Source organism: Cricetulus griseus (genome assembly GCF_003668045.3).
Source record: "Cricetulus griseus strain 17A/GY chromosome 1 unlocalized genomic scaffold, alternate assembly CriGri-PICRH-1.0 chr1_0, whole genome shotgun sequence".
NCBI lineage: Eukaryota > Metazoa > Chordata > Mammalia > Rodentia > Cricetidae > Cricetulus > Cricetulus griseus.
This window is the reverse complement of record NW_023276806.1, coordinates 75,486,421-75,503,512: the sequence shown is the minus strand read 5'-3', so window position 1 is coordinate 75,503,512 and position 17,092 is coordinate 75,486,421.

The following is a 17,092-nucleotide window of genomic DNA, read 5'->3' as shown; positions in this document are numbered from 1 at the left end:
AACTCTATTGTGGGTGTGTACCACATTTCATGTATGCATCCATCTGTCGGTGGACATCCAGGTTGATTCCTACTGTGAAAGCCTACTGTGAAAGGTGTCACGACAACCATGGATATGCAAGGTGTCATGATAACCATGGATATGCAAATGTCCTTAGTGTCCTATATGCCCAGGAGAGAGTTTTTGTTTACTGTTGTTTTGTTTCTTGTTTTTTTTTGGGGGGGGTGGTTATGATAAATCTTCCCACCAAAAGTTGCCGAGCCCCACCGCCACATATGAGCTTTACGCCAGCTGCCTGCCTGAGTTTGGGCCCAAATGAATACACAGAGAGACTTGTATTAGGTTCATAGCTGCTTGGCAAATGACTAGGATTCTCATCTGTTAGCTCAGTCTTAATTATCATAAATCTATATATTTTATAAGACTTATCTTATCAGATACCTTATTGGCGTCCCTCCTTGCCGGTGGATCACATTGTGCCGCTGGAGGAGCAAGGGGAAAAAGGATCCTTCCTGTTTCTCCTTCGCTTAAATATGAGTCTCCTTGCTATGTCACTTCCTGCCTAGATCAGCACTTCTCTACTACATTTCCCAGAATCCTCTTTGACTCCTAGTCCCGTCTAACTTGCTGTCTCATTGTCCAAACAGTATTTTATTTAACAATCAATAAGATAAACATACACAGTACATTCCCCATCGGGGAGGGGGGAGGAACCTGCATGATAATCTCCATAGTGGCTGCACTGATTTACATTGCCGCTATTGATATATAGATGTCTTCTTTCCCCATATCCTCGACAGCCTTCATTGTTGTTCGATGTCCTGATGACAGTCATTGTGACTGGAGAATGGTGGGATTTCAATGCAGTTTTGATTTGTGCCTCAGGATAAGGAACAATTTTTCCTCATTTGCTGCTATTTAGCACTATCTACTCAATGAACTTATTAATTGAATTGATGCTTTTTTTAGTTCTTTGTATATTCTAGATATTAATCCCCTTTTAAGTGTTTGTCTGGCAATGATTTCCTCCATGCTATAGTTTGTCTCTGTCAATTATTTACTTTGCTGTTAGGAATCTTTTTAGTTTCATGAAACACCATTTGTGAATGCCTGCTAATATTTATTGAGATATTGCGGCCTGTTTCAGAAAGTCCTGGCCTGTACTGATATCTTGAAGTGTTTCACCTACTTTTTACTCTAAGAGTGTTAGAGTTCCAGGTCTTACATTCAGGTCTTACAATGTGGAGATGGTTTCGTGAATTGTGAAAGCTAAGTATTTAGTTATTTTCTTCTATATGTGCATACCCAGCTTTCCCAGCACCATTGCTGAAGAGACTGTCTTTTCTCCAGTATGTATCTTTTGGCAAAACTGAGATGGCAATAGTTGCCTGGCCTTATTTCTGGGTCTTCTATTCTTGGCTCTTGGTCTATACATTCATTTGTGTATGAATGTGGTGCTATTTTATTATAATCTTCTCTGTACTATAACTTGAAATCAGGTAAGGTGATACCTCCAGCATTGCTGTTTTTGTTCATGGCTGATTTGGCTATCTTGAGTCTTTTACATTTCTACATAGACTTTAGGGCTATTTCTTATATTTCTGTGGAGACTATCACTGGAATTTTCATGGGGATTACATTGAAACTGTAGATCACTTTTGGTAATACAGCAATTTTCAGATTATTGGTTCTCCTAATCTTCAGCAATGTGGTGTTTCCATCTTCTAGAGTCTTCACTTTGTTGATTTTTAAAAATTTTGCATTATATAAATCATTCATGTCTTTGTAGATTTTTTAAATATATTTGTTTATATTAGAAACAATCATATTCTCCAAAGCCACAGAGAAATCCTGTCTCAAAAAACCAACAACAACAAAAAAGGAAACAATCTTATTTTACATATCAATCACAGTTCCCTCTCCCTCCCATCCTCCCATGACCCCCACCAACCACCCATCCCACACCCCATCCACTCTCCAGGGGAGGTGAGGCCTTCCATGCGGGATAATCAAAGTCTGTCACATTATTTGGATGAGAGAGTATCCCTCCTGGGGAAACAGGCTCCTAAAGGCCATTTATGCACTAGGATTAAACACTGGTTCCACAAGAGGCCCCATAGACTGCCCAGGACTCCTCACCTTCTGGGGCCTGGTTTGGTCCTATGCTGGTTCCCCAATTGTCTGACTGGGGTACATGAGCTCCCACATGCTCAGGTCAACTGTTTCTGTGGGTTTCGCCAGCATGGTCTTGACTCCTTTGCTCATCACTCCTCCCTCTCTAAACTGGATTCCAGGAGTTCAGCTCAGTGCTTAGCTGTGGGTGTTTGCTTCTGCTTCCATCAGCAACTGGATGAAGGCTCTAGGATGGCATATAAGGTAGTCATCAATCTCATTATAAGGGAAGGGCATTTAAGATAGCCTCTCAAATATAGCTTAGATTGTTAGTTGGGGTCATCCTTGTGAATCTCTGGACATTTCCCTAGAGCCATATTTCTATTTAAACTGGGCTCCCTCTATTAAGGTGTCTCTTTTCTTGCTCTCCTCTAGTCATCCCCAACTCAATCTTCCTGATCCCTCATGTTCTCCCCCCCCTCCTCTTCTCCCCTCCTCTTTCTCCTACCTTCCTTGCCCCTCCCCTCTCTCTTCATGCTCCCAATTTGTTCAGGAGCTCTTGTCCCTTTCTCCTTCTCCAGGGGACCACGTATGTCTCTCTTAGGGTCCTCCTTGTTTCTTAGCTTCTGTGGAGGTGTGGATTGTACATTGGTAATCCTTGTCTTTGTAGATTTACTCCTAATATTTGTTTTAGGTTATTGTGGATAAGATTGTTTTCTTGATTTCTTTCTTGTCATTCTTAATGCATGAAAAGCTGCTGGTATTTTTGTGTTCTGCTGCTTTGGTGACATGCTTATAGATCTAATAGTTTCCAAAATGAGTCCTTGTGGTCCTTCAGTTAGAGAACTGTGTCATCTGCACAGAGAAATACTTTCACCTCTCATATTTTTCATGCATTTAATTTTTCTTGCCTTATTGCTCTTGATCAAACTTCAGACTTTACATCCAATAGGAGACAAGACTGTGGACATCCTAATCATATTGCTGATTTTATTGGAAATGCTTTCAATTTTTGTTCATTTAATACAATGTTGGCTTTAGATTTACTGTGTACACATTTATTATGTTAACATGTTTCTTTAATTTACAGTTTTTTCGGCAATTTTATCATAATTACTTACTGAAACTTGTCACATGCTTTTTGTGAACTTTTTGAGACAGTTGTATAATTTCTGTCCCTGAGTCTATTTATGTGTCCTCTTACATTTACTGGTTTGTATGTATTGAACTCTCTCGCATTCTGAGACTAAAACCATGGTGTGATCATTTTAATGTGCTATTGAACTTGATTTGTATGTATTTTATTGAAAATTCTTGTATCTATGTCCATCAGGGAAAGTCCCCTATAGTTTTATTTGGGGGAGATAGCCAATAAAATTCTAAAGCTTCCAAGCTCTAACAAGACATGTATAGTCAATATTGGTAAAGAAGATATTCAAATTATCCTAGCACCCCTGAGAGACAAATTAAAAATAAGAACACAATAGGAAAAGTAAGACATTAAAGAAATGAAAGGAAAATAAGAATGGCTAAACCAGGATTGAGAAGTCTGAATCACTGGGAGGTGGGAGGATGATCTATAGTCTATTTTCCCACCTCATTTATACCCTTGAGAGGATGTTATTGTAAGAACATGTGCTTTCCCAAGGCAGTTGACTTAGAGATTAAGGGACACAACCACTGCCCCCAAAAAGTTCTACAACATTTTTAAATTACTTCGAATTATCTTCTTATTTAGAGTACCATAACCTTAACATGAGCAGCATTTTAAATCAGGCTTTTTCAGTGTGATCGGATCCAAAAATGTTCTACTTTCATTGAAATATTCACAACTGTTGATGCTTAAAAGTAAGCTATTTGAAAATACAAATAGTATAATCTCAAGTGTGCACACACATGTGTGTTTTGCCATTTCTAATAAGTGCTGGTCACAGTTAGTAATTCTCTGTCTTAAAATTAGGAAAGTTGGTCACATTTCTCAAGAGACATAAACATATCATACAAGAATACAAGAAAGTAATGAATACTTTCTGCTTATGGTTTTCACCGAGGAAAACAATCAATTAGATTTTCTTCAATAAATGTACTAGAGAGATATATTTACTCATAACATCTTAGACCCAACATTGTGGTATCTTGTGCTGTACCCCTTCTTTTCTCAGTTTTGACACTGTTAGCTTTCAATCCTAGGGCCTAAGCATTCTATACATGAGTACTTCTACCTCTCATGATAGCTGAAAGTTCTAAGTTGTCACTTAATGTCACCCATTAGTTTCAAGATACAATTGTATCTAATGTCACACACCACCTACAAGTTCTCCAAATGCCACTGTTTAGGGACTTTTACAGAAAGTCCACTACAAAAAAGTGATTGGTTATACAATTTCCCACTAATGAGAGATTTTGTCTTCAGCCAATTTTCCACCACTCTCTAGAGTTCAAGAAAGTGAGGCTAGAGTCCCAATCTTCTAATCATGCCTTGATCATTCTGGCTATCAGCACCTAGCTGCAAGCTTCACGTGGTACAAGTCAATCACAACCCTGTTAGCATATGAAGGACATTTATCTCTTGTGAGACTCCAAGAGGTTTGTGAGGTATGTTCCAGGAACTAGAACTAGACTAGAACTATGGCAGCAGGAGATATTCGTAAATTTCAAAATTACAATATTATACTTTACTTATTCTTGCAAAGCACACTTGATAGGCAGGCAAAATCTGAAAATGAACTTCTTTATGCTACACTTGTGATTATGTTACATAAGCTATTAAACTTTGTCACAGCCTTAGAGTTTTTTCTCTGCAATTTCCAGCATTTGATATTGATAAGGGTAAACCTAACACAGAAATTATTTTAGTGACTTCAAGCATCAAGCTTAGATGTCAAGTTAGCATGTCAAAAACTCTTAGCCAGCATTTTTCTTTCTGAAACAAATTGAAAGGAGAAAAAGAAACAAACATGGAAATTCTGTCCTGGCTGATACTAATAAATATTTTTAAATCCAACTCCAACATGTGTAAGGAAGGATTCCTCTGGAGTATAGATACATAGACAGACACACACACACAGATTGATACAGATATAGATACACACACACACACACACACACACACACACACACACACACACACACACATATATATATATATATATATATATATATATATATGAAAAGGCATAAGAGAGAGAAGCCACTTTCCACAAAAGGTCTCAGTGGGAGAAATGAAAATGAAAAGCAGCAGCACCCCTGGTATAGAAGTTCTATAAGGGAGTGTATAGAGATATTACTGTAGTTTCTGCTGTCATATCTAAAAATAGGAAGTCAGTTGATGGAACATGCAGGCACATTCACTGTTTTTACTACATCAAGGTTAAGAAGAAGCTGTGTATCTTAGAGTATTTTATTGCTGTGAAGAGACACCATGACCACGACAACTCTTATAAAGAAAACATTTAATTGAGGTGGCTCACTTACAGTTTCAGAGGTTCAGTTCATTATCATCATGGTGGAGAGCATGGAATCACACAGGCAGATGTGGTGCTGGGGCTGAGAATCCTATACATTGCCTCAGAGGCAACACAAAGTAGACTGTGGCACTGAATGAAGCTTAAGAAAAAGACCTCAAACCACCACCCAACAGTGACACAATTCCTCCAACAAGGCCACACTTCCTAATAGTGACACTCACTTTGGGGACCATTTTCTTTCAAACCACCACACTGTAGATGGAGAAATATAATGAATTACTTTAGCCAGAGTTCTTAGGATCAAAGGCTGAGCCCTGCCAGCCTGAACAAGTTGACTTACCAGCCACCCTCAATAAGCCAATTAAAATGATGAGTAATAGTGAAACACAGAGAAAGAGTGTTTTTATCAATGTAGCCCCAGTGGGAAGAGGAACAAGTCATATGGTCCAATTGATCTCCAAGTTTTATCTTCACGATACTGACATAAGGTTTATCTTTAAATAGAGAACAAGAGGGGTGTATCGCTAAGCATTTCTTATCAAGGTGTGGATCATCCCTCCCCCATCATTTACTCATCATTGTCTCAGCTCTAGTTTGCCCTGTAAAATGGTCTGGAAAGTTATTAGAACTTCAGGAAATCCCTCCCTGGGAAACAACTTCTTCCTTTAGCTGCCACCAGCCTTCAGTCTTCTTTTCCTAGCATGATGAGATCCTGACATGCCCAATTCTTTCCAGACCATTTTCTCAAAAGTCTAATAGCCAAGAGAGGAGTACAAGTCTTTCTCTTCAGAATATCTTCACCACCACCACCACCCCCACCCCCATGTTCCCAGTTAGCTCAAGAGATCCTGCTCCCTCCCATTCTCAGGGGTCTATGCATTTTTCTCTTAGAGTCCTCCTTGTTTCCGAGTTTCTTTGGTGATGAGAATTGTAGGCTGGTAATCCTTTGCTCTATGTCTAAAATTCATATATGAGTGAGTACATACCATATTTGTCTTTTTGTGACTGGGTTACTTCACTCAGGATGGTTTCTTCTAGTTCCTGAAAGGTTGTCATGCCCCAAATCTATGTTCATGAAGTGAAATTGGGCCAAGCTGTGGAAAACAGGGTTTGGAGTATGTGGCCCAGACAGAAGTTGTAGTTTGGCTGACCATATTCCTTTTGGATAAATCTTTCTTTGGGACTCCAATTCTGGTGAATTCTGACTTGTACATTCTAGCAGGGGCTTGTGGCAATTTATTAGTTCAAGTGGGGTAAAAACATCCCTTCTGCTGGTTTTCCTTTTGTTTTTAATGGAGAAGGATTCAAGCAGAAATGATGTAAATTGAGTTCTTAGTTGTTCTAAATAATAAAACCCAGAGTCAGATATAGAGGAAAATGGTGAGAGATCAGAGAGAAAGAGGAACAAGCCAAAGCCATCTTTACCTCATTTGGTTCCCAATGGAAAAGAGAGTGAGTTTCCCACTTATATCCTCTCTCTACACAGCCATCTCAGTTCCTGTCTGTCTGTACAGACATCCAGACCTCTATGGTTAGCTACTGGTAAGCTCCATCCTCTGATCTTCAGACAGGCTTTATTTGTACAAGCAAGGTATCACCACAAAAGGATTATTTTCTGTGCAGCATTTAGAGAGAAGCCCCACCATTTCTTCACAGATTCAAGCTACCTAAAAAACAGCATCCAAAGCAGCATCTAAAATAAAAAATTTGAACTCTGAGTTTTAATGCATTTCAACTTTGAGTCCCTTTAAAGTGGAGGCCAGGAGTATTTATCTTAATGTCCCTAGATTCAACCCAGAGCCCAGCATACAGATGTGCTCAAAAAAAAAAAAAAAAAAGAATATCTTCAACCTTCTAAGACAGTTAAAATTTCAGGAAGTTTTACCTAGTATGCTGACTATATTAAATTAAATGTAGTGGAAAAGTAGAACATGCTGGGAAAGACTTTTAAAATCACCTCATCTAACTAAATACTGGATCTATTAAATAAAAAAATAATTTCCTTTATTTCTTCCTCTCAGTTTTCATTATCTAAACTCATATCTGTAAGACAGAAGACTAAAGAATATGACCACACCTGGACATTTTATCTCAATCTATACTCAACTCCCACATAAAATCATTTGCTAATTATTATCAGAAACAAAAAGGGGGATGTAACAACAGACACTGAGAAAATCCAGAGAATCGTAAAGATATACTTTAAAATCTGTATTCCAACAAATTGGAAAATTTAAAAGAAATGAATAATTTTCTTGATAGGTGACACTTACCAAAGTTAAATCAATATCAGACAAGCAAGATTCTAGTGACAGATGGTTTTAGCACAGAATTCTACCCAGACTTTCAAAAAAAGAGTTTAAATCAAACTCTACATATTGTTCCACAAAATAGAAATAGAAGGAATATTTTTTCTTTTTTAGATTTTTTTGAATTTATTTTTTTAAATTTTTTTATTTGAATTAGAAAGACTATTTTACATGTCAACCCCAGTTCTCTCTCCCTCCCCTCCTTCCCTGCATCCCAACTAACACCCTACCTATCCCATACTCTTTCTGCTCCCCAGGGAGGGTGAGGCCTTCCATAGAGGTCTTCAGGGTCTCTCATATCCTTTGGGAAAGGGCCTCGGCCCACACCCTTGAGTCTAGGCTCAGGGAATATCTCTCCATGTGGGATGGGCTCCCAAAGACCATTCCTATGCTAGAGATAAGTACTGATCCACCTCAAGGGGCCCCATAGATTGCCTCGGTCTCCTCACTGACACCCATATTCAGGGGTTCTGGATCAGTCCCATGCTGGTTTCCCAGCTCTCAGTCTGGAGACCAAGAGTTCCGTTGTACAGGTCAGCTGTTTCTATGGGTTTCACCAGCCTGGTCTGGACCCCTTTGCTCATCAGTCCTCCTTCTCTTAAACTGGATTTCAGTTCAGTTTACTTCAAGGTTTAGCTGTGGGTGTCTGCTTCTACTTCTGCCAGCTGCTGGATGAAGGCTATAGGGTGGCATATAAATTAGTTGTCAATCTCATTATCAGGGGAGAGTATTTAAGGTAGCCTCTCCTCTGTTGCTTAGATTGTTAGTTGGTGTCATCGTTGTAGCTCTCCAGACATTTCCCTAGGGCCTGATTTCTCTTTAAACCTATAATGTCTCCCTCTATTATAGTATCTCTTATCTTGCTTTTTTCTGTTCTTTCCCCAACTCATCCTCCCTGCCCTATCATGTCCTCCTCACCCCTCCTCTTCTCCCCTTCTCATTCTCCTAGTTCCCTCTCCCCTCCCCCCATGCTCCCAATTTGCTCAGGAGATCTTGCCCCTTTCTCCTTCTCCAGGAAACCATGTATGTCTCTCTTAGGGTGCTCCTTGTTTACTAGCAGAAGGAATATTTTCCAATTAATTTTATGAAGCCACAGTTACCCTGATACCCAAACAATACAAAGACCCAATGAAGACAGCAAATTACAAACCAATTACCCCAATGAACCTAGATGCAAAAATACTCAATAAAACATTTGCAAGCCAAATCCAAGAACACATCAAAAAATTATCCAAGATAGTGAAGTAGACTTCATCCCAGAGATGTAGGGATGGCTCAATATACAAAATACAAAAAATGCAAACCACCATATAAAGAAACTGAAAGACAAAAAACATATGTTCATCTCATTAGATGCAGAAAAGGCCTTGACAAAATACAACACCCCTTCATGATAAAAGTTCTCAAGAGATTAGAGATTAAATGAAGAGAAACTCAAAGCAATTTCACTAAAATCAGGAACAAGACAATGTTCTCCATTTTCTCCATATCTGTTCAATATAGTAATTCAAGTTTTAGCTAGAGCAATAAGAAAACTAAAGGATATTAAAGGTATACAAATTGGAAAGGAAGATGTCAAAGTATCATTATTTGCAGATGGTAGTATACATAAATGACCCCAACAATTCTATCAGGGAAGTCTAACAGCTGAAAAATACTTTCAGTCAAGTAGCTGATTACAAAATTAACTAACAAAAATCAGTATCATTCCTATACACATATGGTGAAAGAACTGAAAAAGAAATCAGGGAAACAACACATTGAACATAGGAAGTCAAAGTGGTACCTGCATGGAGCCTTCACCTATTATATTCTAGAGTCTTTGGTGCTAGAGGGTACTCTGCAGGCTACCAAAGGAGAAACATAAACACCAACCCAACTACAAATTCCTTGCCCTACAACCTCCCCTCCCTGCAAAATATGCTAAGTGGTTCTCAACCTTCCTAATGCTGTGACACTTTAATACAGTTCCTCCTGTTGTGGTAATCCCCAACCATAAAATTATTTGGTTGCTACTACATAATGGTAATTTTGTTACTGTTATGAATTGTAATGTAAATTTCTGGTCTGCAGAATATCTGATAGTCCCTGTTTAACCTGTCTTTTCTCCATTGTTTTGAACACCTCTGTTGCTCTACATATCTTTTTTGATGACAGTACCATGCTAACTTTGTCAACAGAGTTCTTTAATACAACTTGAGATCAGATATTGCTATTTATGGTTAAAAGTTGACCATTCCAGGTCTTTAAAACCTTCCATATGAATTCTGGATTCTTTTCCTAACTCTGTGAAGAATTTCATGGGAAATTTGCAGCTGTGCTGAACAGGTAGATGACCTTTCTTAATAGAATTCTTCTATGCAGAGGTCATGTTGTCTTCCTAAGAATAATTTGATATAATCCTTTGCTATTTGTGCCTCCTATCTTTCTTCTCTTTTTTATTGCTCTAAGTATTCAAAAATTGTGTTGGATAGCAGTGAAAAAGACATAAAAGTATTCCCTGATTTTATTCCTGAATTTAACAATAACACTTTCAGTCTTTTCTCACTTAATACAATATGAGCAATATGTTTGCTGTATACACACCATTTAGTGTTAAAGCATGGTCGTTCCAGTCCTCATTTCTTCCTTCTACCATAAAGTGGTGTTGAAAATTATTAAATATCTTTTCTGTATCTCTCGAGATGATATTTTTTGTCCTTAAGTCTATTATCACACTTACTGATTTGCATATGTTGAGCTACCCTTGTGTCCCTGGAGCAAAAACAATTCGTTAATGATGTATGCTCTTCATAATATGCTCTTGAGTTCAGTTTCCCTTACTAATTTCTAAACTGATAACTCTTACTCTTGATAATCAGGTGGTTTAGTAGTTCCAAAAATGTCATTTCCAGTTCACTGTAAATATAACATTTTAAGATTAAACTTCTAATGGAATCTATTTTAAAGTACAATCTAAAGAACATGGTTGACTGTGAGTATGATTTGAGAATAGAATACAAGAGGCAATTCTTTAAGAAGTAGATAACTAGCTCTGTTTGCTTGTTTTGTTGGTTTGGTGTGGTTTGTTGAGGAGGTGTAGCATTGTGTAGCCCAGGCTGGTTTCAAACTCACAATAGTCCCTCCCTCCTTCAGCTTAGAGAGTTGAATACAACAGGTACCTTTGAGTAGACCTGGGCTTTAAGAGGGAGTGATGCTAGCTAGCCCTAGACTCAGGACCAGCCCCATAAAAATAGAAACTTTAAAACCCTTTCACTGATCCAACTGTAAATACCTACATGAGTTTTTGTTCTGTGCTTTAAAATTTTGAATAGTTTATATGTACTATATAAAACAGAAAATCACTAGCATGAATTTGATTTCTATAACATTACAGTTAAGTTATTTTTTCTCTTAATTGAAAAACATTCACTAGCCAGCATACTTTAACTTTGGATGGAGTAGCTAACTCTCTGTCAGTAGTCAGGAAAGAGGGCCCATGGAGAAACCTGCAAGTTGCTCAGATATATATTTCATTGACCAAAGGACTCCAGGTTTAAAAGGATGATCAGGGTTAAAGTGGTCAACTCAGGAACACGAAGAATGAGAAACAAACAAGCTTGTAGCTGAGGATGAGATTACCAACCTAAACTGACAAGACGAAAGACAGTTCTGGGTTAGCAAGGGTATACTGGCTTATCTGAAACTTGTGGGTAACATGTACAAGACACTGCTGTCATTTTATATATATCCTTGTTTCTAATGCTCCACCTATTTCAGTAAAGGTACCCCAACCAGTCATACAAAAGGAATTAACAAAGAACAACCACTGCTACTTCTTAGTATCTTCTAAGAACAGAAAGAGTTGAGATAAAAGCTTCCCAATCACTTGCATTGACTCAGGCCATGATATTCCAGAGAACTAACCAACATACAGCAGTTTCCTTAGTCTTTGTCCAGTTTCTACCATAGTCTAATGAAAACGTCTAGACAGAGACATTCAATGATTTTTTTTCTCTCTTGTGAACCCCTCTCACTTTTAGGAGTTTATTTCACTTACCTCTAATTTCCCCCCCTTTTTTCCCTCAGCTTCCCACTTTTCTGGAATGATCTTAGTATAGCATGCTTCTGCTTCACTTACTGTCAGACAAGCCTGTGTCTTTTGCCTTCAATATCCTGAAAGCACCAACTCAGCAGCCTCTGTCTCAGGTCACTCTTTGGTGGCCTTGAACATCCATCCAACCCCTAGGTCATTGGAACAAGTTCACCTGGACCCATTGCAGTAAATGTCACATTGTACTCATAAATTTGCATCACTTTGAAGGCAGTTAACTAAACTTGTAACAAATCTTACCATTTTTTTCCTCTGGGGAAGTTTGCTATGCAGATACCTATTATACTTTAACCTCTATGGCTTTTGCTACCTTTTAACTAACTTCACTACTCTTAAATTTCAATTATACTCCCAGAATTTGATGTAAGACAGTAGTGTTGGGGATAAAAGTAAAATAGTTCTGAGGAGAATGTAAGAAAAGTATTTTTAACAAAATTTTTACTCTAAAAAGACTAAGTCACATTGTCAATGTCTGAGAAGTCTGAAAATAATCAAAAAATTTATTAACCATCTTTTTAATGCATCCTTGATCTTCTGATAGTAATCAGATATTAAACATCTGTTCTTACTCTCCTTGAGACCATACTTCCATTCAGTTTCTTTCACATAGTTGGTCCTAATGGAATATGTTTATATTTGAAAGTAACCTTTCAGTAAAAAATATTATACTAATTTACTACATGAAAGAAATTTAAGACATAAGGAAGCTTCTACTTGCATTTGAAGAGCACATACTTTTCTTTATTGTATCCAGAAAGAACTAAAGTTTGCTTTTGTGCACAGATAGCACATTTAGAGAGTCTGAAAGATGTGCAAAGCCTAGGGATTGATTACAGGCTCCAAGAAAGGGTACAGTGGTGAGTATCTTAAGACTTCCTCTTGCTTCAAATACTCCAAACATGAAGTTGATGAATCTCACCAATTGTACGTGCCACACAAAATGAAGCCTCAACAGAAGTCTCTCCAAGCAAAGGCTGAGAAAAGGACAGACTAGAAAGGCTGACAACTTTTGGAAAGTACTCTGTTCATTGTGGGATTATAAACCATCTGACCTACCTCAACCATGCTACTGAAGTGGGTGAGAAGCTCTATGCTAGCTATTTCCTCCAAATGAAGGCATTCTGTCCTGTGGAGTCCTAATACTTAGCAAGGTCACAAACATTACAAGGCTCACAAAGCTCAGAACATTACAAGACTCACAAGGACCCTCTTCAAGGTTCCATGAGTAAAAAGAATTGGAGGTAAAAGAGACACTTTCTGATGGAGATGCTTCCAAGTTATGCATGGAGCTCAGGGATGCAGTTATTCATGACTTATTGCCTATGCTGGGATGGGCATTTCAATTCAATTACCCTTGTAAATTAACTTTAAAAAGTCTCATTGCCTTTCAAAACTACAGTTGAATGAAAACATTTGTCTGGTTTGTTGTGTTGGATAACTAAGACATTTTTTCATGTCTTCCCAGGAAAAGTCACACCACAAAACCCTTGAATAGTATTCTTGCATAGAGTCTAGCAAGGGACACCAAGTCCCTATTACCAGATTGTTTAAGAGGTAGGAAAGTAGGAACCCTACCATTTCAGCTCCAGCAATAAAAAATCTTCCATGCAGTGTTAGTGGGGACCATAGGCAACCCAGAGTTCTCCAACTACCTACCTCAAGAAACAATGGGTAGGGCAGGCACCTGAGCCTCAGGTGAGTCTGGGCGCTGTTCTGCTCCCCAACCTCCCTCATCAACCCCTGCTCGCTTCTGACTGAAACGCCTCCCCCCAAGAATGGACCTGCCCAGACCAGAAGGCCCACCCTGAGTCTGGACCCAGGGGAAAGCAGGATGAGAGATACCATATTAGAGGGAGCCATTATAGTTCTGAGGAGAGATCTGGCACTAGGGAGATTTCTAGAGACCTACAAGGATAACACCAACTGACAATCTAGGCAATGGTGGAGAGGATAACCTAAAGGCTCTTCCCCTATAATAAGACTGATGACTACTTTTTATGCCATCCTAGAGCCCTCATCCAGTGGCTGATGGAAGCAGAGGCAGACACCCACAGATATACACTGAACTGAATGAACTCTGGAACCCAGTTGCAGAAAGGGAGGAATGAAGATCAAAGGGGTCGGTACCAGGCTGGTGAAACTCACAGAAATAGCTGGCCTGCACAAGGGGGAGCACATGGACCCCAGACTGCTGTCTGGAAGGCCAGGACAGGACTGATCCAGACCACTAAACATGGATGTCAATGAGGAGGCCTTCGCACTTTAGGGGGCCCCTGGTAGTGGATTAGTATTTTTCCCTGGTGTAAGAAGGGATTTTGAGAGCCCATCCAACCTGAAAGGATGCACTCTTGGCCTGGACACATGGGGGGGGCTACATCTGGCCTAGGATGATGTGGTGGACTTTGGGGAGCCCCCATCAAGGGCCCTACCCTGCCTGGGGAGTGGAGGGTGGATGGGGTGGGGAATAAGTGGGGGGTAGGGGGGAAGGAAGGTGGGAGGGGAGGGAGAGGGAGAAGGGATTGACATGTGAAGCAAGCTCATTCCTAATTTGAAATGATAAAAAAACAAAAAGAAATGAAAAGAAAAACTATTCAAAACATTGAAAAACTGCAAATGCCATGCAACTGTATTTAATGCTACTGATTTTAATATGTATAACACATATTAGAATTTTATTGCATGTGTGTTGTATGTCTTTCAAATGTTAAATAATTAATAAATTGATATTATAAAATTCAAAAAGAAAAAGAAAAACTGAGTGCGGGAAGGTGAGGATTGCAGTTCTCCTCCCATCTGGCAGTAAAGGAAGTATTCTGATACAGTAGAATCACATAAATCCAGAAAATTAGGGTTTAAACAGAAGATAGTGTCTCCCACAAGGCACAAAATTTCAAAGTATCAGGTAAAATTCACTTGTCATACCAAAAGCTGAGATTTGAAACTGAAGGAAAACATTAATCAATAAATGCCAGCATAAGGTTGGTAGAGTTGTTAAAGTAATCTGACAAATATTTTAAAGTAACTATCTTCAAAATACTGCAAAGAACAAATTACCAAAAAACAAATTGACACCAATTGAAAAACAGAAACTTCAGCAAGAATATATAAAATTATCAGGAGAATGAAATACATTAAAGAATACAAATGGAAATTCTTAAAATAGAAAAATATTACCTAAATAAAACATTCAGTAGATGGAACCAACAGAAGAATGAAGGAAAAAGAGAAATGAAGGAAAAAGTGGATGGAGAGATAAGAAGATGACTCGGTGAGAGTGCTTTTCAGGCATGATTGAGGACCTGAGTTCAGATCCCCAGCACCCACATAAAACCATGTGTGGCTGCATGTGCCTATACCCTGATGCAGGGTAGAGGTAGCTAATGGTAACATTGGAATTAGCTGGCAGGCCACCCTGTCCAAAAAATCTGCAAGTGAAAGACACTTATTCAAGGAGATAAAGCATAAATAATACAGAAAGCCCTGAATGCCCTCCTCTGGAGTGAATGAAAGCACATGCAGACAATTCACCCACCAGATACATACCTTCATCCGTATACAATGAATTGAATATTAAAGCAATAATAATGACTCACTCAACAACGGGGGAAAAAATAAATGGAAAGTAAACACACACACACACACACACACACACACACACACACACACACACACACACACACACGAATATAACAAGAGACAAATCACACATGACATAAGAGTCTGAGAACAGAAGAGGCATGTAGAACTGTATGTACACTTGGTTTGGAGGAAAACAAAAATGTATCAATATTGAACTAAAAAGGTCTCATACAGTTTAGGACCCCACTCCCTCCAAAAAAAACAAAAGTGAATGCCAAAACAGACCACAGTTAATTGTCTTTCTTGACTACTTTTGGTTTGTTTGTTTGTTTGTTTGTTTAAGACAGCATCTCCCTGTACAGACCCCTGGTCCTCTGCCTGACTGTGTGTCCCAAGATCATCTCAAGCATGTAACCCTCCTGTCTCCACCTCAAGCTGCTAAAATGATCAGCATGATTATCATTATATTAAACTTTTGAAAGCTGAAAGTGAAGAAAATGTTGAGAACGATTACAAAAAAAATGACTCAATTGTATAGAAAAATAATTCAAATGGATCTCTGAATTTTCATGAGTAGCTAGAGATCAGGAGGAAGCTGCACAAACCTTTTCAAGTTCTTCAGGAAAAGTCAGATACCCAGCAAAAATTTTGTTAGTAATGAAGGAGAAATCAAAATCTATTCATAGGAACAGCTGACATGATGCCTTGCAAGCCGACCTTCCCTGAACACACACCTAAATGATGTCTTAAACTCTGGATTGTGACCCCCATGTGAGGTCATGAGACCTAATGTGGAACTCATGAAAATTTTGGTAACAACGGAAAAAGAAAATGGTTTCTGAATGTGTGACCAAAATGTAGTTAGAAGTCAAATGCACAGGCACTGCAAAACCAGCTCAGCAGATAAGAGCACTTACCTAGTGAGCCTGGGATTTTGCGTTCAGTGCCCTGAACTCACAGGAAAAATACCAGCACTCCTATGATGTTATGGGAGACAAAGACCAGAGAAGCCAGTAGAACCTCACTCTGCTAACTGGAACGACACAGGCAAGACAAGAAACAAGAGACCCTGCCTTAACAAGGTGGAGAGAAAAAAAAAACTCAAGGAAGTTGTCCTTGACCATGGAAACTTGCAGTAAGCTGTGGGTACACACACACACACACACACACACACACACACACACACACACACACACACCACAAATAAATAAAAATATTTATTTAAAAATCAAATGCACTCACTCAACCTTTATCAGAGAAGTTTCTTCTTGCCGTAGATGTTAAGTCACACAGAGATCCACAACTGGACAATGTACAGAGACTGAGAGACTTTGGAGCACTCAGTCCTAAATGGATGTCTTTGTCATACCCATCCCCTCAAGGCTCAGGGATATATGCAGAAGAGAAGGTACAAAGATGTTAAGAGCCAGAGGTGTTGGATGACTCAACAGAAACTGCTTCCCACACAAAACTGGGTTGGTAATCCTGTGAACTCACAGTCACTATGACAGCACTCACAATACCCGCACAGG